General features: G+C 36.4%; 1 long non-coding RNA gene across 1 annotated transcript in view; it reads right to left on the bottom strand.

The window, feature by feature from the left end:
• Positions 1-4,505: 4,505 nt before the first annotated feature.
• LOC128929631 (uncharacterized) overlaps positions 4,506-22,223 on the bottom strand; it is a 133,787-nt gene continuing 116,069 nt past the window's right edge. Inside the window, exon 3 of the long non-coding RNA XR_008476387.2 lies at positions 4,506-18,259. This is a non-coding gene — a long non-coding RNA (uncharacterized LOC128929631). The remainder of the gene's footprint in view (positions 18,260-22,223) is intronic.

Here is a 22,223-nt window from a genome sequence, read left to right as displayed (position 1 = left end):
ATGCAATTCAAATGTAATACCATAAGATGTGTTAGGATGTGGGGAACAATACTTCAAAATGCAGTGCTGTGGCATGTTGAGTACTTTTGTATTAAAATAAATTAGAAAACCTTAGAAGCAGCCTTCAGAACCAAAAACTTTGTGTGTTTTAAACCACAAATACATTTATTTCTCTAGAAAGAGTATGCAATCGCTTCAATTTTAAAATGTTATCAATTGTCTTTGAGATTGCTTACTCTTACTAAGCTGATTTTTAGAAATCTTAGCCTGAGCAGACCAATTCACCGGCACCATTGTCCAGCAAGCTATAAATCCATCCTGTGCTAGAGCAAGAAGACACTTAAGATCTATTCAACAAAATAGCTTTAAGTGTTTACACAAGGGGTACTCACAGCCATCTGTCACACATTCCAAAGCTTCATAACCCCCTTTTAAATGGTCTAACTTCTAACCCAGTTTCTTTTTATAGTCTGAAAACAAGTAATCACCCAAGTGAGATGTTCCTTCAGTGTATTGTTGAAAATGGATCAAACATGGAGCTATCCCAGATCTTTGTTCTTAAGTGTTAAAAATATTTTACATTAGCAAATAGAATATCCTTAGATATTCTGTTATGTCCTAATGAGTTTGCATTCACCCTTTTCAATAATGTCTTTAATTTCTTCTGAGACCTTTCTTTTACAGTCATTTGGTTCTATTGCTTTTAACTACTTTCGATACTCCAGTGGCAAACTCTTTTCTTTTGTACCCATGCAAAGAACCTTTTTATACTGTCTTGATGAAGGAGCACTCTTACACTTTCTCATCAGGTAACTTTGACAGGTTATTTCTCTCTCTTGTTGAGATAAAATTTTAACCGCTATTACAAAATCTATTCCACTATTTACCTTTCCTTGCCTCCATACCAAGTTTGACTAATTAGGCCTTAGGAATTGCCAAAGTCAAGCTTAAAAATCCTGCAGGCAGGCTACGCAGAAGACCACCACTGAGGTTGCTGCTGTAGGTGAAGTACAGAAAGCTCTCCCCAGCCTGGCCTGGGACACCCTCACAGCCTGCATGAGAGTCTAGAGTGGGGCTGTAAGGAGTGAACAGAGAGCACTGTGCAGTGGCCAATGACACCAGCCCAGTGACCACCACATCACCACCTCAGGGTTAGTAGACTCTAGACCTTTCTAATCTTGTCATGTTTCTCCCTCCTCCTCCTCTACAAGGGCAGGGAGAGGCTTGCTCTGGAAATTCCCTTCTCTGATAGAACTTAGAAATTCAATTGCCTTAAAATCTCCTCTCTGGGAATCTCATCTCACTAAATACGTGGGAGCTAAGCTATGAGGACGCAAAGGCATAAGAATGATACAATGGACTTTGAGAACTTGGAGGAAAGAGTGGAATGAGGGTGAGGGATAGAAGGCCACAAATATGGTGCAGTGTATACAGCTTGAGTGATGCGTGTACCAGGCTCTCAAAAAACTCTGCCAAAGAACTTACTCATGTAACCAAATACCATCTGTACCCCAATTACTTATGGAAAAATAAAATTAAACAGTAATAATCAGGAAGATAAACAATTTGGGTTGAGAATAAATTAAAAGTTGTCACCACACCCAGAGATACTTTTTATCTGTTCTGAGGGCAGCTTTAAATGATTACTGAAGAGACTTTATCAGCATAGGAGAACTCTTGCTCACATTTGCAGTTTCACCTCTTTCTATAACTTTTTGGTCTCATTCAGCTTGCAAAGAGAATAATTTACAGACTATTGCCTTCTCCTTGGGCCCAATCAATTGTCCTAAAAATTATTTACAGCGCCTCAAATTTGTCTATATTCCCCCCACCTCCCTCTTCCCTACAAACAGGGTATATGAGCTTTAACCACCTGGCCTTTCTTCGAAACTCATTTTGGGTATTTGAAAAGGAACTAACAGCAACAAAATAAAATTAATTTTAAAAAGCATAATATTTTTCGTGACATGCCTCCATTCTAAATATCATAATTATATTTAAATAAATGGCCCAAACAGCGAATGATCAAGGTAACTTTTAAAGTTACCTTATTTAATACTTTCATCAGAATATTTTGGACGGTCCTGTTGTCACAGGCAAATTAAAATGGCCAAAAGATTTGCAAAACATAAGAAAATATGGAGTCAGCAAATTATAAAGTGACGTACACTTCATAATTTTATATTTTATATACATATAGACTTCTGCTGTTTTCCACATTTTAAAAAGCCACATTGATGAGCTTAAATTTCTGTATTTCTGCTTTCTTTCTTTATCACCAATCTTTATGTGTTATTTCAGGAAGAATTAAAAAACTGTTAAAATAACTTATTTACAGGTAATAAATTGTGTAGTAAATTCAGGGCCTATTGTGTCTTCAAGACAAAAACAAATAAATAAATTGTGTAGTAACAACCACAGTGGTTCTTGATCTTGGACAAGCTTCCAGCCATTTCGCTGTGATGTAATAGTCAAAGTCCCGACGATCACAGCGATAGTTAAGTGGTATTTACTCACATGTTTACAGATGCAGTCTATTCTGTTTTGAAGCCACAGCAGAATTAGCCAAACAGGAAGAAAGAGGTCATCACAAAACACTTTAATTTTCTCCAAAGAGAAAATTAGGTGGCTGTTATCAATTGCCTTTATCAACTATTTTTTCTAAATATCTGCATGCAGAGCTGAAGTCATCGATAAGGCCTGTGATTTGAGGGGGAAGCAGGGAAGGTGATGCATTAACTGTATCATTCGTATTTTTCAAGTGCACATTTCTATAGAAGCATATTCTGGTATTGTCAACCCACAGACTGGGAACAAGCATAATACATCAGAAAAAGATTGCCTTTGCAAAATCTTTCACTCTTTTCCCCCTATATTACATCATTACTTTTTTCTTATAAAGGAAACTAAAATACTACTTAACTTTCCTAACCAGCTTTACTTCCTCACTTCCAATCTATGTTATCTTATTGAGTGCAGCCTCTCAGACCTCTTTCTATGCATTATATATGCACATATATGTCCACGCCAATATTCTTTCCATTATCCAGGTCACCTAAAGAAAGAACAGCCTTAGGCAATTCAAGCTGTGCACTCAGCCACATATCTTATTTTATCTAAGTTTATTTAAGTGAAACATAACACACAGTTCAATGAGAAAGAAAATAAGCTACAGAGAGGTACCCTGTGGTTTGCAATGTGAGAGTGTAGAAAGAGTGTTAGACTTTATCTTTCCAATGGTGAGGGTAGTTAAGGTAGAAATGAAAGAGGTTGACATCTTTCCTCCTTTTTTTCTGTTTCTTTTCCCTATTTTTATAAAACTCTAGTAGGGAACAACCTGTGAAAGCCAAGCTACTACATTAATTTGAAATGTTCTGTGGTTAAAAATGCTTCCAAAATAGATGGTAGATGGCAGTGTTTTCTGTTCATCTCGATATTTGGTATTATTATTGTTATTTCAAATAGAAATACTATTCTCCACAGATGACAAGTAGCAATCCTGGCCATATTTACTGTGAGCACAACTTTTAGTAAAGTACTTGAACTCAAAGTTACATTATAAAACCCCTGGTGCCCGCATTTTATGTGCAAATACATAGAACAATAGCTAGTGATGAAATGTATCCTGGATGTTGTAGACATACACTTCAAATAATAATATAAGAGGACACCAGAAATGATAGAAGATGTGAGCTGAGATCATAACACCTGCCTTCATCTCACGGACACAGCAGCTGCAGAGATGCGTCTGTCATGTTCAAGCATCAGTTAGGGTCCTCCACACAAGCTATCCGAAGTGACAGTTGAGATCCTTGTAAACTGAAACTTCTAATCGCTTTGGCTTCTTTTGTTCACATTGGCACTGCATGATTAAAGCTGTTTTGTATTTCATTGAGAAAGAACAAAAGATAAAGACATTTCCAGAAGGCCCAGGTGCTCAAGGGCAGAGAGGAAGGTGCCTGAATCCACAGAGGGCTTGGCACAGCTCTCTTCTGCTACAATTGGCCTAGAACACTACAGATGGGTTGTGTGTGAGGTGATAAAATGCTTGGGAAAGTGAAACGACTCCTGAGGAGAGGAGCCGGCAATAGCAAATAAGGCATTAAATTGGTAAAGGAAGTGAAAATTTAAACTCACAAACTCTAACAAGAACTGCTGGGTATATACAACTCCCAAGTGCCCAACAATTTTAGATGAATTAAATGGTTTTAGGAGTTTACAAAAAGAGGCAAATGTACTTACATGGATCAGTACTTAAATAATTTTGCTTTATTATTTCTAGTTTATTTTACTAAAGGTAATTTTATTTATAACCCTTCAGTTCGTTTAAAATAAAAACGAAAGCTATCATCACAATAAAACACAAAAAGACTATGGTCAATGTGCAATATATTTTTTAATTAAAATTTATTTGGAGAGAATGGTAGATTTAAATGTGGTTGTAAGAAATAACCTGGAGAAATCCTGTGTATCTCTTACCAGCTTACCCAATGATAACATTTTATGAAATGATAGTACAATATCACAACCAAGATACTGACATTGATGCTGTTGAGATACAGAGAGTTCTATTACCACAAGGATCCCCAGATCATGCCATGCATTTTAAATCCCCAGATTAGCAGACCTAAGTGTTAGCTTAACACATTAAATTAAAAGCATGGTGCTGGGACTCACATAGACTATATTTGCTGTTTTTGAGGAATTGAAAACACAATTGGGTAGAAGGTACATAAAGGTGCCAAGATTTGACAGTATCTGGCACTAAGAGTTGTGGTAAGAATTAGTATTTATTTAGTACCATTTAAGTATCAAGCATTCTTATCATTTAATCTTCACAACTTTTTGAAATAAGTATAATTACTATTGCCATTTCACAGATGTGAGAATTGCACTTCTTCCGTTAGGAATACATGGAGCTAGAATTTAAACCTGTCTAGACAATGTGTCAAATGAGATTGAGGAGGTAGAGCTCTCTGGAGGACCGTCAAGATGGAGACCCAGAAATTATGAAATTTGGATTCCATACAAAACGTAATTAGAACGTAGTTAAGGAGTATACAAATGTGTTCACAAAAAGGGGAAGGAGGAAGATGTGCAAGAAAAATAATCAGTAGTAGTGACTAGAAGAATTTGTCCAGGATCTTGAGCAGATTGGTAGAGTTGGGAGAAAAAGAAAGTATTTATGTTGAATGATGATGTAATAAATAAATCAAGTATAATGATAACATTTATCAATGTTGTGGTAGGCCACATTCTTGGTACTTTACATGTGTTATTCCATTTATACTGGATGATAACCCTTTTCCTAATTTCCTCAAAATATGTTGACTACCAAAACTACTGCTGTTACAGTAAGTAAACTGTGTACTTTGGTTCAATTGAAATAGGAAAATTGTGACTGAAGCAAAAGACAAAACAGATTCCACTCTCAGTCAGTTTATTTGGGCTGCTATAACAAAATAGCATAAAGTGAGAGGCTTATAAATGACAGAAATGTATTTTTCACAGTTCTGGAGGCTGGAAGTCTGAGATCAGGATGCCAGCATAATCAGGTTTTGGTGAGGGTCCTCTTCCACTTCATAGATGGCAGTGACTCTGCCCAAATCTCATCTTGAATTTTAGTTCCCATAATCCCCAAGTGTCATTGAAGGGATCTGGTGGGAGGATATTGAATCATGAGGACATAACCCCCATGCTGTTCTCATAATAGTGAATGAGTTCTCATGCGATCTGATGGTTTTATCAGGGGCTTTCACCTTTTGCTCAGCACTTCTTCTTTCTGCTGCCTTATAAAGTACCTTTCTTCCTCTCCACTTTCCATCATGATTGTAAATTCCCTGAGGTTTCTGAGCCATGCAGAACTATGAGTCATTTAAACATCGTTTCTTTATAAATTACCCAGTCTTGGATATTTCTTTATGGCAGCACGAGAACAGACGAATATAGCAGTCTTCTTGTGTCCTGACTTGGCAGAAGAAATGAGGGCACTCTCTGTGGTCTGTTTGGTAAAGGCACTAATCCCTTCAGTAACCCTCATGACCTAATGATCTTCCAGAGGCCGAACATCCAAATATCATCCATCACATTCCAAATAGCATCACATTGGGGATTAGGTTTCCACATATGAATATTAACATGAACATTCAGTCTGTTGTAGGGAGTTATTCAAGATCTGATATTTCAGGTATTCTTGGCTCCAAACCCATTTCATGGCTCACTTGCAACCTCCCCAGATGAGTAGGAATTTTGAAATGGGGGTAAGAGGGGATCATTCTATAAATACGCTTGTGGTCATTGCTAGGACTAACATGTAAGAATTTTATTTTTTACCTGCTCCCTTTGCACTACCATATTTTTTGCAAGCTATTTAGTAATGGTTGGTTTATCAATGTAATTGTTTTTCCTGTAATAGACATGTTGGTGCAATTACTCGATATTATAAAAGGTGTCAAAGGAAACTGTGTAGACCACTAAGTCACGACTACCACCTGGCAGCAGACAATTTTAAGACTTCATAGATTTTAAGGTACATCTGAATTTAAGAAAGGTTTGACTGTGGGGAAAAGAAATCTATCTTGGAATCAATACAAGTAATTAAGGGCTAATAATTATTAAGCACTTATACCTTTGATTTTATATTCATTTTGTCTCTTATCTAATTATAGAAGTTTAGAAACTAATTCTCCCCCAAACCACAAAAATGGTCTTGGTATGTATGGTCTTTCTTGAATGTATGACCTATCCTCTCACCTCCTTCTCCCCAGACATTTCTCCCACCATCCTTAAATCATTTCTTCTAAAATTCACGTTCATGCATATCTCTTTGGACCAACTTTTTAAGCTAGTCTCTAAAAGTTCAATTCCCTGAACTACTGCTTCTGTTCTGGTGTGTCTTCAAAGCTGCTCATCCATTCTAAACTTTGCTCTGTTCATGGAGTAGAGCCTCAGGGGCAAGTTGTGCTATTTCCCTGAGTCAAACTCTGCCCTTCAACAAGAGTCAACAGGTGCCTACAAACTCCTCAGGACACACTTTAGCAGCTAAGTTTTTTTCTACCATCTTATAGGTAGCTGTAATTCCAGTTTTCAAGCCATGCTTTTTAAAAAAAATAAAATAAAAAGTGCTATTAGAAAACAACAGAATTTATGAAATGAAACTAGTAAACAGATTTTTCAATGACACAAGACAGGGCCAAGGTGGTGTACTGTAAGGGCTGCTAGATGAAATCCCCTGGGGCAAAAAATATATATTTTCCCCAGACAAAAGAAAATTTCTGAGAGCATTTGATTAGAGAATTGAAATAACCATTACTAAGGCTTCCTAAGGCTTTTTTCTTTTGTGGGAGGGCTGTCAGGTAAAAAACAAGACAACCAGTTAAATTTAAATTTCAGATAAACAATGGATAAATTTTAGCGTAGGTGAATTATTGTTGTTTATCTGAAATTCAAATTCATCTTCATGATCTACATATTCGTTTGCTAACTCTGACAACCCTACCCTAGATATAAGAATGATACTCTCTAGCCCCAGAAAACAATAGGAGGTCACATGACAAATTTTGGCTAGAAAAATGTCAGTAGAAGTAGTATGTCAGCTCCAGACTGAGGTTGTAAAATGTCCCTAGAAAATATTCCAGCCCTTTCTTCCTCTTCCATGGCAAATAAAAGATTTCACTTCATATCTTATTCTGGATAATAAAAAATAATATTTATTAATGGGTGTCCTCTCTTTGCATGCCTTAAAATATGTATAGTTCCTAAAAAATTGAAAAATGCCAAACTTATCTAATTTTTACCTTCTATTTGTCTGACTTATCTTTACTATTTTGAATTTCCTTCTCTGAATTCGCACTTACAGGCACTGACCCACTGACCCAGCAGTATAGACCATTGTTGATCCAGCAGTATAAACCATTACAGATTTCCTATCTCAAACCCAGGGAAACAGGGCAAGACTTATGCATTAAAACCAATAAGTCTGATTTACAACATCCATCAAATCTACAGAAGCCCCCTCCTCAGAGTGATGTAAACTAAGTTTTCTTCATGCTTATCAAGGATGGTTAACATAAAGTTTGATATAAAGTATCATTCAGAGCACAGTAATACCTCAGGTATAAGACAGAAATAGTACAAAATAAACAAAACTAAAGAAGTAAGGCATACTTGGCATGGAATATATTAAGTATGATTTGCTGACTGAGTACCTGACTAAATTAATAACAATGAATAAAATAAAATAAGCCTATCTTCTAGAATTAACCTTTTCAGGCCTGATTTCTTATGTCCATTGAAAAAAAATAGTAATCCATGGAGGTAGAGGGTAGAAGGATGGTTACCAGAGACTGAGAAGGGTATTGATGGGGTGAGGAGGTGGTGGGGATGGTTAATATGTACAAAAAAAATTGGAATGAATAAATAAGTCCTAGTATTTGATAGCAAAACAGGATAACTATAGTCAGTGAAAATTTAATTTTACATTTTTAAGTAACTAAAAGAGTATAACTGGCATGTTTGTAACACCCAGGATAAATGCTTGAGGGGATAGAAACCTCATCTGCCATGTTGTGATTATTACACATTGCATACCTGTATGAAAACATCTCCCGTACCCTATAAATATATGCACCTACAGTGTACCCACAAAAATTAAAAACATATATTAAGAAAATACTCTCCCTCTCTCTCTCCGTGTGTGTGTGTGTGTGTGTGTGTGTATTTTTTTTCAAGCTTTATTCACCTACAGTAGGGGAAGGGCTGGTATTATGGAATAATAATTAAAAATTAGTAACTTGAAATAACACCAATCCTAAGCTTTCCCCTGATTAGAGCAGAATAGAAATATTGTGAACTTTGGAGAGCTTAGCAAAGTAGTAGTTTGTTTTATGCTAAAATTAGATCCGTTTTTAGAAACAGTACTTTCTTTCATACGCAGTATCAGGACTTGAAGCACGACCCATTCCTGCAAAGCTGTTATGGCTTGGTGGTTAAACTAGGGACATGTTTAAATACTACATAACTACTCTATAAAGGAATTTCTGAGAATTTCAGTTTTGATTTCCAGCCTAAAGATCAGATCTGTAACTTGAAAATACAAATTGGAGCGAGGTAAAGGCAGCAAATTGAAGTTAAAAACTCAGCATTACAAAAGCTAGGCTGCCAAGTCCAGTTTAAAAGCAGATGGGATGGGCAGAGCTGTGGTTCAGGCTCACAGACCAAAAGAAGGCAGGGCTCCAACTGGGATCAAAGGGTCTCTGGTTTTCTAGGCTGATGGTGTTTGTACCAGTCTAACTCTGCCTCCTCCCTGTATGGCTGCCTGCCTTTTTGATGACCTTTAATAGAAGTTAAGTTATATTTTTCGTAGATGGCCATGGCAGAGCTGTACTAGAACCCATGGCAATGTTTCCATTCTAAACATGGAACGTATATTGAGTTCAGAGTCACACTGTGACATATAGTGGCATACAGCGGCATATTTGCCTGAATGTACTCCTTCCTCTATATTAATATATAGAATATATGAATACCATATTTTAAAGCATTTTCTTCAATATAAATCTTTAGTTTTGCTGATATTAATAGAAATTAAAACACTTTCCAAGACATCTAAATATATTGTGGGCTCTCAACACAGCACCTCCTAAACCTGATGGATGGCAGCCCTGATTGTCATTCCTTGACTGCATTCCTCTTCTTCAGGATTTTTCATACAAACCAGGAAATTTTTTTCCTTGCAGAGAGCCAATCAAATAGTAAGTTTCTTCAACATAGAAGTGTGATTGGTGATGTCACTGTGTTAGGGATGGGAAGGAGTGTCTTTGGCAGGAAAATCATTGTTTAATGAGTTTGCTCTCTAACGGGAGAGCAAGACTTATGCACAGACATACATTTTGAAATATAGAAAATATGGAAATGTGATTTTCTGAATATCTTTTATGCTGACCACAATATGTATTATTATTATAATATGAAAATATGCTGGGTTATTGGAAGTTAGAAATTTCATATTAAAGGCCTCTAATCCTTTAAATTTTACTTGATGTTGTTGAGTCTCCATACTCTACATACAAAGGTTAATTTCCAATGCTGTAAGCAAATGATTACTTTCTTCCATGTGAGCTAAAGAGAAGCATAAGGAATACAACTGGCATTGAACTTCCAGTATAAAGTGGAGGTCCCCTGTCTAGGATTGTAATTAGGATTATCTTTGCCCTGGGTCCTTATCTCTCACCACAGATCCTTCTTAAATGGGAAACTCAGTTATCTGGAGGATGACAGCAGGCTAAGTCATTACTCAAAATTTCTTGTCCATCCCTGGGTAATTCCCTGATTAGACAATTGGTCAAATGCCAGCTGTTTTTGACCCGAGTTTGGGACTTTATTATTTCCTCATAATCCTTCAGAATATTATCTGACATCAGATTGGTAGGTTACATATGCTAATGGTTCTCAGGTTTACATTTGGGGACTGGTGGCAGATATACTTTTGTAGTATTTTTGGAGTTCTTCTCTGACCCAAACCACTGCAGGGCACCCAACAAATACTGGGATGGACATGGGTGAAAAGGAGTCCAGTATTTATTAATTCATTTGCAAGGTGCTTTACACTACAGCACTTCAACTTTTATAATATTTCTATGAGGTAGTTACCTCAACCCTACTGAGAATACTGAGCTTGAGTGTATTCCTGAACCTTGCTCCAATTAATATAGCTCATAAATGAGAGAGCTGGATATTGGTCTGAATTTAAGAGTTAAGAACACCTGATCTAACCCAGATTGTTTTGCTTCAAATTTAGCTCCATCATTGATTTACTTTTCTATGACTTTGCCATCATCACTCATTCTTTCTAGCTACGCTGGTATCTTTGCTGCTCATGACTCCTGTCGACTTTTCTCACTTTCTGTTCCCTCCTTCTGAATCAAGTTTGCTGTAGATATCCTCATGATTTATTCTCTTACCACTTTTGTGTCTTTGCTCAACTGTCAGCTTCATTTTGTCTATCAATAAGTATTTATGGAGCACTATGCACTGAGCGTGGTTCTAGGAACTTCAAATAAAACAGAGAACAAAACAAAAATGTCCTTGTCTTGATAAAGCTTACCTGTTAGCAGCAAAGGGGAAATTTTGTGTAATAGAAATTAGCTTATGTATGGCTTGATTCCCTTCCACTTAGAAAAATTAAGGGAGCAATGGAAAATATCTTGTTTAAGTAAGTTGCAAATGTTTAAAAACTAGCCACAATCCAGCAGTTAAGATACTTTTTTCTATATGAAGTTGAGCAGTAAGCACTGTTCATGATATGCACATTTAAGGTGAGCTTCTACTGCTATGAGGGCCTCATTTTATATATAGGTGTACTTGTGTGTAACGAAAGAGCAGGGAAGCAAAAATTAAATAGACTGTGACACTAAAGATATTTCTGGAGTCATATTAGTAAGAATTAGAGTCATTCTTGAAAAAATGAATTAATGCTTTTGTAAGTAACTTGTTTTCAAATGAACATGAAGATCTAACATTACTAAATGCAACCAATTTTGGCTAAAAACATATATTTGAATGTTTAATCCAGTACACCTATATTAAGTTCTTCTTGAAAAGTTTTACTCTACTGGGGTATAGCCAGGGATACTATAAAATGATTATAAAGTATAGGAAAAATATTAAAAAATTACTCAGGGCAGGGTGTGATGACTTACACTTGTAATCCCAGCACTTTGGGAGGCTAAGGCAGGTGGATCACCTGAAGTCAGGGTTCGAGACCAGCCTGCCGAACATGGTGAAACCTCATCTCTACTAAAAATACAAAATTTATCTAGGCATGGAGGTGGGCATCTGTAATCCCACCTACTTGGGAGTCTGAGGCAGGAGAAACGCTTGAACCTAGGAGACGAAGGTCACAGTGAGCTGACTTGAAATTGTATTTAAAAAAAAAAAATTATACAGCACATTTAGCTTATCTTTCACATTATAGTATTTAACTCCTTGTAACTAAATTTCTGATGTGAATTGTTCTTCAGTAACTGTATCACTGTTTTGCCACTTAAAACACTAATCAATATCTGTACCACAATTCTGAACAGGTGTAATATAAATTCTGTCTGAAAGCATCCTTTCAATATGTGTTAATAATTCCATTATCCTTATTCCTCTACTTGAGAGTGTTATATTGGCAGCCTGGCCCTGGGTCAGATGAGACCATTAAACAGGAGGGATTTGGTTTCACTCTGCCCTCACCTCTCCACTCCCCTCCCCAGTCCTTCCCTCCCCTAACTCAGTCAACCAGTCTAAATATATGAGGTGCTTTTTGTACATAATGCCAAATATTGAAATATATTTTTTATTTGTCAGGCACTAGGTAATTTATAGGACACTGAGCTTATGAGGTATTTAAGCTTTGTCTATATTATTACAAGGAATAGATGTTTTTGACTAAATTAATTAGATATTTGGGCAAATTATATGAGGGATTATCTGAAAATTACTATGAGTGCTTTTCCTTCCAGAGATTTACTTTGGAAATCAGTCTATCTGTGCCCCACTAAAAAACAGCAAAATTTTTTCCCATTGCATGTTTCCAAAGAATGTTTCTGGAGATGTTTTTTGAGTGAAATATCTTTCTTTATTGTATTGACGTAATATTTTGCTCACATATTTATTATAGTCTATTGGACATAATTTAAGATCCTTGGTGTCAGAATGGAATATTTTGTTTTGTTATCACCAGCATACTTGAAGTGTGTGTCATATAGTAGGAATGCAAAAAATGACTGTTAAAATGAATTAGTATTTTTATGAACTCTATCCAAATATTTCATAAGTTTCACAGTGATCTCCATTACTGGAAAGACAAAATCAGTGCAGTGCTCACACAAGCAGATCAGTATTGACAGGTGAGGTTTCCTGTCAGCTCTTTGACTAGGACCCAAATTGATCCTCTCTCTGGGAAAACCACTATGTTTGTGGGGTGGGGTTGGCCTTTTTTGTCCAGCTTTTAAGATCCGGGGTACATGGGCAGGGTGTGCAGGTTTGTTGCATTGGTAAATGTGTGCAGAGTGGTTTGCTGCACAGATCATCTCCTCAGGTAGGTATTATGTCCATTATCTATTAGCTATTCTTGATGCTCTCCCTCTCTTCACCCCCGACCGGCCCCAGTGTATGTTGTTCCTCACCAAGTATCTATGTGTTCTCATCATTAAGTTTCTACTTACAAGTGAGAACATGCAGTGTTTATTTTTCTGTTCCTGCATTAGTTTGCTGATAATGGCTTCCAGCTGCATCCATGTACCTGCAAAGGACATGATCTCATTCATTTTTATGGCTGTGTAGTATTCTATGACTTATATGTACCACATTTTATTTATTCAATCTATCATTGATGAGCATTTGGATTGATTCCATGTCTTTGCTATTATGAATACTGCTGCACTGAACATACACAGACATGTACCTGTATTACAGAATAACTTATATTCCTTTGGGTATATACCTTGTAAAGGGATTGCTGGGTCAAATGGTATTTTTAGATCTTTGAGGAATCACCACACTGTCTTCTGCAATCATTGAACTAATTTACACTCTTGCCAACAGTGTAAAATTTTATGGTTTTCTCTGCAACATCACCAGCATCTGTTGTTTCTTAACGTTTTAATACGTGTCATTCTGACTGGTGTGAGATAGTATCTCGTTGTGGTTTTGATTTGCATTTCTGTAATGATCTGTGATGTTCAGCTTATGTTTGTTGGCTGCATGAATGTCTTTTTTTAAGATATGCCTGTTCATGTTCTTTGTCTGCTTCTTACTGGGGATGTTTGCTTTTTCTTGTATATGTTTAAGTTCCTTTTATATGCTGGATATTAAACTTTTTTCAGATAGACAGATTGCAGTTACTTTCTCCCATTCTGTAGATTGTCTGTTCACTCTCATGATAGTTCAGTTTTCATGTAATTGTGTTTTTGTTTTGTTTTGTTTTTGCTGTGCAGAAGGTCTTCAGTTTAATTAGATCCCATTAGTGAATTTTTGGGTTTTTTTTGCAATTCTAACATTTTTGTCATGAAATCTTTGCCCATGCCTATGTCCTGAATGGTATTGCTTAGATTTTCTTCTAGGGTTTTTTATAGTTTGGGGCTTTATATTTAAGTCTTTAATCCACCTTGAGTTACTTTTTCAATTTTCTACATATCATTAGCCAGTTCTCCCAGCACCATTTATGAAATAGGGAGTCCTATTTCCTCATTCCTTGTTTTTGTCTGACTTGTCAAAGTTCAGATGGTTATAGGTGTGCAGTCTTATTTCCAAGTTCTCTATTCTGTTTCATTGGTCTGTGTGTTTGCTTCTGTACCAACAACATGCTATTTTGGTCACTGTAGTCTTGTAGTATAGTTTGAAGTGATGTAGTGTGATGCTTCCAGCTTTGTTCTTTTTGCTTAGGATTGTCTTAGCTATTTCATCTTTCTTGTTTCCATGTGAATTTTAAAATAGTTTTTCCTAATTCTGTGAAGAATGTCAATGATAGTTTAATAGGAATAACACTGAATCTGTAAGTCACTTTGGGCAATACAGGCATTTTCATAATATTGATTCTATCCGTGAGCATGAAATGCTTTTCCATTTGATTGTGTCCTCTCTGATATCCTTGAGCAGTTGTTCATAGTTCTCTTTAAAGAGGTCATTCGCTTCCCTTGTTAGCTGTATTACTAGGTATTCTATTCTCTTTATAGCAGTTGTGAAAAGGAGTTAATTTATGATTTGGCTCTCTGCTTGCCTGTTGTAGCTATATAGGAATGCTAGCAATTCTCGCACATTGATTTTGTATCCTGACACTTTGCTGAGGTTGTTTATCAGCTTAAGGGGCTTTGGGGCTGAGATGATGGGGTTTTCTAGACCTACCATCATATCATCTACAAATTAAAATAATTTGACTCCCTCTCTTCCCATTTGCATACTCTTTATTTCTTTCTCTTGCCTCATTTTCCTGGCCAGAACTTCCATTACTATGTTGAATAGGAGTGGCAAGAGAGGGCATCCTTTTCTGGCATTGTTTTCAAGGGGAGTTCTTCCAGCTTTGTCCATTCAGTATGATATTGTCTGTGGGTTTGTCATATATGGCTATTATTTCAAGGTTTGTTTCAATACTAATTTATTGGGAGTTTTTAACATGAGGGCATGTTGCACTTATTGAAGGCCTTTTCTGCATCTATTGAGATAATCATATTATTTTTGTCTTTAGTTTTGTTTATGTGATGGATTATATTTCCTCATTTGTATATATTAAACCAACTATGCATCCTGGGGATGAAGCCAACTTGATTTTTGTGGATAAGATTTTTGATATGCTGCTGGATTTAGTTTGCCAGTATTTTATTAAGGATTTTTCATCAATGTTCATCATGGATATTGGCCTGAAGTTTTCTTTTTTTGTTGTATTTCTGCCAGGTTTTGATATCAAGAGGATGCTGGCTTCCTAAAATGAGTTAGGGAAGAGTCGCTCCTTTTTGATTGCTTGGAATTGTTTAGATATACATGGTACCAGCTCTTCTTTGTACCTCTGCCTGAATTTAGCTGTGACTCCATCTGTTCCTGGGCTTCTTTTTGGTTGGTAGGCTGTTTGTTGCTGCCTGAATTTCAGAACTCATTATTGGTCTACTTAAGGATTTAATTTCTTTGTAGGTTCAATCTTGGGAGAGTGTATATTTCCGATAATTCATCCATTTCTTTCAGATTTTTGAGTTTATGTGCATAGAGGTATTTATAATATTCTCTGATGGTTGGCTGTATTTCTGTGGGGTCAATGGTCATATTCCCCATATGCATATCATTTCTTATTGCACCTATATGATTTTCTCTTTTCTTCTTTATCAGTCTAGCTAGCAGTGTATTTTATTTATTTTTCAAAAACCCAGCTCCAGGATTTATTGATTTTTTTTCCCAAGGGGTTTTTGTGTTTCTATATCCTTCAGTTCCACTATGATCTTGGTTATTTCTTGTCTTCTGCTAGCTTTGCAGTTTGTTTGCTCCTGGTTCTCTATTTCTTTTAATTGTGATATTAGGTTATTGATTTCAGATCCTTCTAGCTTTTTGATGCAGGCATTTAGTGCTATAAATTTCCCTCTTAACACTGCTTTAGCTGCAATCCAGAGATTCTGGTATGTTTTCTCTTCGTTCATTAGTTTCATAGAACTTACTGATTTTGGACTTAATTTCATTATTTACTCAGGAGTCATTCAGAAACAGGATTTTAAATTTTCATGTAATTGTGTGGTTTTGAGTGAATTTCTTAATCTTCAGTTCTAATTTGATAGTGTTATGGTCTGAGAGACTGTTACAATTTCTGTTCTTTTGCATTTGCTGACTAGTGTTTTACTTCTGATTATGTGGTCAATTTTGGCATAAGTGTCATGTGGCATTGAGAAGAACGTATATTCTGTTGCTTGGGTAGAGATTTCTGTAAATATCTATCAGGTCCACTTGATCCAGAGCTGATTTTACATCTTGAATATCTTTGTTAATTTTCTATCTTGATAATCTGTCTAATATTGTCAGTGGGATGTTAACGTCTCCCACTCTTATTGTGTGGGAGTTTAAGTTTCTTTGTAGGTCTCTAAGATCTTGCTTTATGAATCTGGGTGGTCCTGTGTTGTTTGCATATATATTTAAAATAGCACTTCTTGTTGAATTGAACCCTTCACCATTACATAATTCCCTTCATCTTTTTTTAAATCTTGGTTTAAAGTCTGTTTTGTCAGAAACTAAGATTGCAATCCCTGGTTTTTCTGTTTTCCCCTTGCTTAGTAAATTGTCCTCCAGCCCTTTATTTTGAGCCTATATGTGTCTCTGCATGTGAGATGGGTCTCTTGAAGATAGCATACCAATGGGTTTTGACTCTTTATCCAGCTTACCATTCTATGTCTTTTAATTGGGGCATTTAGCCCATTTACATTTAAGGTTAATATTGTTATGTGTAAATTTGGTTCTGTCATCATGATGCTAGCTGGTTATTTTGCAGACTTGTTTATGTGGTTGCTTCATAGTGTCACTGGCCTGTGTGCTTCCATGTGGTTTTGTAATGGCTGGTAATGGTTTTTACTTTCCACATTTTGTTCTTCCTTCAGTAAGTCTTGCAAGGCAGGCCTGGTGGTGACACATTTCCTCAGCATTTGCTTGTCTGAAAAGGATCTTTTTTCTCCTTCACTTCTGAAGCTTAGTTGGGCTGGATATGAAATTCTGGGTTGGAAATCCTTTTCTTTAAGAATATTGAACACTGGCCCCTATTCTCTTCTGGCTTGCAGGGTTTCAGCTGAAAAGTCAGCTGTTAGCCCAATAGGCTTCCATTTGTAGGTGATCTGGCCTTTCTCTCTGGCTACCCTTAACATTTTTTCTTTCATTTAACCTCTGAGAATCTGGGAACTATATGTCTTGGGGTTGATCTTCTAATGGACTTTCTTACTGGGGTGGTCTGGATTTCCTGAATTTGAATATTGGCTTGTCTTTCTCAGTGGAGAAAGGACTCCTGGCTGACACCCTGAAGTATGTTTTCCAACCTGGTTTTATTCTCCCCATTTCTTTCACATACCCCAATCAGTCATAGGTATGGTCTTTTTACATAATCCCAAATTTCTCAGAGGTTTTGGTTCTTCCTTTTTATCTTATCTGCCTGTTTTACTTCACAAAGATAGCCTTCAAGCTCTGAGACTTTTTCCTCCTCTTGGTCTATTCTGCTATTGAGATTTGTGATTGCATTGTGAAGTTCTAGTGTTGTGTTTTCAGCTCCATCCAGTCAGTTATGCTCCTCTCTAAACTGAAAATTCTGGTTATCCATTGCTGTATTGTATTACTATGATTGTTAGCTTCTTTGTATTGGGTTAGAACATGCTCCTTAGCTCAGCAAAGTTTATTATTGTCTACCTTCTGAAGGCTACATTTGTCAATTCAGCCATCTCAGCCTCAGCACAGTTCTCTGCCCTTGCTGGAGAGGTATTGCAGCCATTTGGAGTAGAAGAGACACCCTGGCCTTTTAAGTTTTCAGTAATTTCGCACTGATTTTTTTTCTCATCTTTGTGGCCTTATCGATCTTCAATCTCTGTGATAGCTGACGTTTGAATGGGGTTTTTGTGGGGTCTTTTTTGTTGATGTTATTGTTGATGCTTTTTTTTAACAGTCAGGCCACTTTTCCACAGGGCTGCTGCAGTTTGGTGGTGGTCTGCTCCAGATCCTAGTTGCCTTGGTCCCTCTGATACCTGGAGGTATCACCAAATGAAGCCTGTGAAATAGCAAAGACAGCAGCCTGTGAACCTTAGTTGCTTCTAATCAGCCATCTCAGCCAACCCCCACTATGTATTTTTTTCAGTTTTAGAGAGGTCAATGCCTTTATTTCACACTTAGCTATATATCTCAACCTGTATTTTTATTTAGATTTCAGGAAAAATGCTAACAAATAATCAGTGGGGATAGAATAAAAATATAAATTCAGGGTATTGCATAATTAAATAAGTAACACATGATTTTGACAAAGTCAACCCTTACAAGAATTTTAAAGAATATTTCCATGGTCTCTAGGACCACCTTCCTCTCAGTGCTTCAGCTTTGTAGGGCTCTAATGGTGTGTTCCAAAGATACTAAAATATTGGGAACTATAGTTTTCCAATTCCCAAATGGTTCATCATCTTTCAAAACAGACAACTTTGAACTTCACTGATAGCAGGTCGTATTGTGATGGTGGCTTTTTTTTTTTTGACATAGTAAAAATTTTTAATTATTTTCAAAAAAGGAAAGCTTAGAAACTAATAGAAAAGAAATCCATGTTAATTCCTTCCACTTCAGATTGATTAGTGATTAGATTTGAAAATTATGATGATTTAGGAGGAAAATCAGACATATTTGGAAGGTTGCTTTTAATACATATCAAACTATATAAGGAGGCAAAATGGGAGAATTTTTGTTAAGTCATCCCAGTTTGTCAATGATTGTTCAGCAAAAAACAAACAAAAAATAAAAAAGCTTAGATCTGGCCACTATTCTGCTCTTGGGCATTAAATGCCAATCATTTTCACTGAGCTGTAGGCAACAATATGTAAGTAACACCAGCTGCATACATCTAGCCATGGGCATTTATTTTTACAGTCTAATTAGTCAAATTCTGATGGATTTTCTGAGTGCTCTGGGTAAGACAGAAACTCAGGAAAGAAAGATAGGCTATGTGAATGTTTGTTTGTTTCTTTTAACTGACATGGTATGGCAAAACATCAGATAAACTCACTCATAATCTTAGTTAAATACTTTTTACTATACCTCTTTCTCACATAAATCTGCATGCTCTGCTTAGTGCTGCAGATAAAATAACCCATAATTCTAGTTAAAAGCTTTTTAGTGTACCTCCTTCTACTACATGCTACTTAGTATTCTTTAAGATAATTAAAATCTAATTCCCTTTAAAAAATTTGGACTAATTTGCTACTTCCTTGTCCATTCTGTTCTCCAAGGTAAAATAATATTGGGAAATAATTTTCCCAAATCCCTTCCTCCAAAAGGAGAGAAAAAGTTATTTGATTGCTGAAGATGCAAAAAGGCTCTTCCTGGTTCTGCTTCCCTGCAGCACTCAGTTTACCCAGCCCCTTCTCTAATGGAAATAGGCTTGGGTAGGCATTCACTCACTATTCTCTACACATCACGATGCAGACAAGCAGTCACAAAATTAGAGCTGAGGAACAGGATTGAGAAGTACAGTTCAGACACAGATTTAAACCATATCATTCAGTGTGGCTTGCTTGCCCTTTTTTTTTTTTTTTTTTTTTTTTTTTTTTTTTTTTTTTTTTTTTTTTTTGAGAGGGAGTTTCGCTCTTGTTACCCAGACTAGAGTGCAATGGCGCGATCTTGGCTCACTGCAACCTCCGCCTCCTGGGTTCAGGCAATTCTCCTGCCTCAGCCTACTGAGTAGCTGGGATTACAGGCACGCACCACCGTGCCCAGCTAATTTTTTGTATTTTTGGTAGAGACGGGATTTCACCATGTTGACCAGGATGGTCTTGATCTCCTGACCTCGTGATCCACCTGCCTCGGCCTCCCAAAGTGCTGGGATTACAGGCTTGAGCCACGGCGCCCGGCCGGCTTTCTTTTTTTTTTAATTGAAGCTGGTATTTTGACCTACGTTACATGAAATTTGTGTCATGTTCTCCATCGATTTGGAAGATGAGGGCTAAAAAGAGGTGTTCGTAATTATTACCCACAAACCACAATAGAAATTGAAAAAAGTTATCCCATCGGCATATAACTTAAAAATCTCAGAATGAATTCATATGTGTACCACCATTGCAGCGCGTAGGCATCACAAGTTTTTTAAATTAATTTGGAGAGAACTGCACTATTCAATACAGTAACCTCTAGCTGCAAGTGGCTACTATTTCAAACATGAATGCAGTGAATAGAGATGTTTTGACAGTGTAACACATACCAGATTACAAAAACTTTGTTAATAAAAATAAAATATCTCAGTAATTTTTGTATTGATTGCATGATGAAATGGCAATATTTTAGTTAGATTAAATAAAATGTATTATTAAAATTTTACCTATTTTTTCTTTTATATTATAGCTGTTAGAAAATTTAAAATTCAAAATGTAGCTTACATTTTGTTTCCATTAGCCTGAATTACCACAATGAAGAAAGTGCAACCCTTTTTAAATTTGTATATGATGTTAATATCTGGGAGGTCTTGAGCAAACACAATTCAAATTAAGAGGGCAAAACAAAGACAGTGGTAACCAGTGGCACCATTATGCAGTAACTATAACTGATTCCCACATTCGTGTTTCTTTTTGGGGTCAAGTTATTACTTTATTTGCCCTGTATTCTCTGTGATTACATGTAGAGTTTCCCTGAAAATTTCACTGTCAAATAACAAACAAGCCAGCAACCTTTGTTCTTTTTTGTTGTTGTTGAGGCCCAAGTAATTAAACCATAGGAGATGGTTTACTATAAAAATAAAAATAAGTTTCTCTGTTATAAAGGGCAAATAGAGCAATTTATCTCATTCTTTTTCCAGAGTATTTCCTTGGAAACAGAGTAGATTTAAAGTAAATACGTCAGGGATTAAGCCTAGTCTTTGGTTTTTATAGTGTTGGGATGCTGCTAAAGTCATGGGCTAAATACTTTGCAGATATATGTAAGAATTTATCTTGGCCAGTTGCTGTGGCTCACGCCTATAATCCCAACACTTTGGGAGGCTAAGACAGGTGGATCATAAGGTCAGGAAATTCAGACCATCCTGGCCAATATGGTGAAACCCATGTCTACTAAAAAGCTGGATGGGGTGGCATGTGCCTGTAATCCCAACTACTCCGGAGGCTGAGGTGGGAGAATCTCTTGGACCAAGGGAGTTGGAGGGTGCAGTGAGTTGACACTGCACTTCAGCCCTAGACAGATAAAGCCTCCATCCAAAAAAAAAACAAATATCTTTAAAAACAGTTTTGAAATTCCCTGTGAGTTACAGGGGACAGGAGGTGCAGCGTTTCGTTTCTGGAGGGGATATGAGAATTCTGTTTTCTTTCTTCTTCTTTGCTATATAAAATGTGTGAGATTTTGTCATAAATTCATAATCACTGTTCTACTTCCCTGTAATGTATATCTGTTAATGTTTACCCAGTAATATGTTATGTTTTTGCTCTCTCTTCTTTTGGTATGAAGGAATATTTTTATTGATGAGATTGTTTTAATTCCTAACATTATTTAACCTATAATTTGAGTCAGAGTACATACAAATTCCAACTAAATATAAAGGCCAAACCAGCACTCAGGAATTATGGTGTAATGAGACAAAGCTAAAGTGGTTACCTTTTGAAATGATGAAAGGGTGTTACAGAAGCTGTCATCACCATAGTTGTGGGTGATATATTCTAAAAAAACCTGTGCCAAGACCATTCAATATTAAACAATTGAAGCTGGAGATTATTCAGGATTTCATTGAAACCAGTAATTTATTTCAATTTAATTATTAAAGTTAAGCATTAGTACAGAGAGAGCTGAAGTTACTTACTTAAGGATACATTTGGTATAAAGCAGCAAAGTTGGAATTAGAACCCAGGGGGTCAAAGTCTTGTAAAGTGCTATAGTAATTTTTTCTTCTTTGATCCAGTCCTTCATCACTTTAACTCGTCTCATATCCTTGATGATAATCAATAAATTAAGACTTGGGTTTTGTCCTAACATGGATGCTTAATACAGATGGACCA

Source organism: Callithrix jacchus, chromosome 14 (genome assembly GCF_049354715.1).
Source record: "Callithrix jacchus isolate 240 chromosome 14, calJac240_pri, whole genome shotgun sequence".
In the NCBI taxonomy this organism is placed as follows: Eukaryota; Metazoa; Chordata; class Mammalia; order Primates; family Cebidae; genus Callithrix; species Callithrix jacchus.
This window is presented reverse-complemented; position numbering and strand designations above follow the sequence as displayed.